The following is a 1,526-nucleotide window of genomic DNA, read 5'->3' as shown; positions in this document are numbered from 1 at the left end:
TAATTTCCACTGTTTAATGCGGTTAATTGTAATGTACAAAAATGACTGGAACAGCACATCAACTGAAATAGGAATTATAGGGAAAACAAACCAATAAAAAATATAAGATACTCCTCTCTTCTATGTTTCTCTAATTTTGGAGTATAAAAGTCCTATTCATGCAAGCTTGAATGAAGCAATGAAGAACACACGAATGGTAATATGTCAATGGTTCCTAAATCTGACCACCCCCCAAAGACGCATTGGAAGTCTTCAGTATTTAAATACTTTCTTTTTTTTTTTGTAAAGGCAAGGGTGGTGTGCCCAACTTTATTGAAAATATTACAGCACAGCAGACAAGATTCAAACGGCTGCACGTGGTGTTTTGAAATTCATGCCAGCTGTAGGCTGAGTGACCTGCAGACTGCCAAAGTCCAAGAGTTTCAGCATTTCCTTAGTATCAGGATCTACTTCAATGATCTCCTGATCCAGGGCTGAAACCTCTGGTACATAATTATCTCTCGTTTCTCTCTCCTCCTCCTGCAGCTTACTGGAGATGCCTCTCACAGGCCCTCTGAATCCACTTCATCAGATATGTGACATAGCCTGCTATCTTGTTCCGGAGTTTCTTGCTGGGAATAATGGCGATCTCACACACGCGCTTGTTCGTGTGGAAGTCATTACCCAGGCGCGTATAGTATTTCTCAGGGATGACCCAGGCCGCCACCTTCACAGTTCTGGTGCGAACGCGGCCCATGTTGGCTGATCCTTGGTGAAAGAGGCTAAATACTATTTCTCAAGGGAGCTCTGGTGGCCTAGTGGCAAGAAAGCGAGCTGCAATCCCAAAGGTGCATGGTTTGAATGCACCAGATGCTCCACTGGGGAAGGAGGGGCAATCTCCTCCTGTGCTAGTGGGATCTAACTCGATGGCACACAACAAGAGGGGAAAAAGGAAGAGGAAAAAATTGAGGTTGTTAGCAATGACAGCTTGCCCAGCTCCACAATCAAGGCTCTTGGCACCAGCAGTCAGGAAATCAAAAGACGAATTGCGTTAGGTAAACCTGCTGTCAGGGACCTTTCCAGGATGCAGAAATCCAACGAGTCTAGAAATGAACCTGTGCCTGATCCAGGCCATGATCTTCACAATTACTTGCTATAGATCAGAGAGCTGGACAATGACTGAGGATGACAGAAGAATTGATGCCTTTGAGTTGTGGTGCTGGAGAAGTGTCCTGAACCTGCCATGGACCTCCAAGAAAACAAATAGGTCTATCTTGGAGAGGGTGAAACAAAGTTTCTCCTTGGAGGCTAGGATGTTGAATCTCCATCTCATACATTTTGGGCATGTGGCCAGGAGGGACCGATACTTGGAGAAGGACATCATGCTTGGAAGGGTGGAGGGACAGCAGAGGAAAGGCAGACCCTGGATGAGATGGATTGATAAGTGACTAGGGCAATGGGGTAGGTATGTCAGAGTCAGTGAGACTGGCTCAGGACAGGGTAGGTTGTACACGGGGTCACTGTGAGTCACAGGTGGCTCAACGGCA

At 46.1% G+C, this 1,526-nt stretch overlaps 1 pseudogene; it reads right to left on the bottom strand.

The window, feature by feature from the left end:
- Positions 1-342: 342 nt before the first annotated feature.
- LOC102854164 lies at positions 343-736 on the bottom strand (annotated as a pseudogene).
- Positions 737-1,526: the final 790 nt, after the last annotated feature.

The sequence above is a fragment of the Elephantulus edwardii genome, unplaced genomic scaffold (genome assembly GCF_000299155.1).
Source record: "Elephantulus edwardii isolate Elephantulus edwardi_28Jun2011 unplaced genomic scaffold, EleEdw1.0 scaffold00126, whole genome shotgun sequence".
Lineage (NCBI taxonomy): Eukaryota > Metazoa > Chordata > Mammalia > Macroscelidea > Macroscelididae > Elephantulus > Elephantulus edwardii.
The sequence above is the reverse complement of the archived record's forward strand: the minus strand, read 5'-3'. Positions and strand labels throughout refer to the sequence as shown.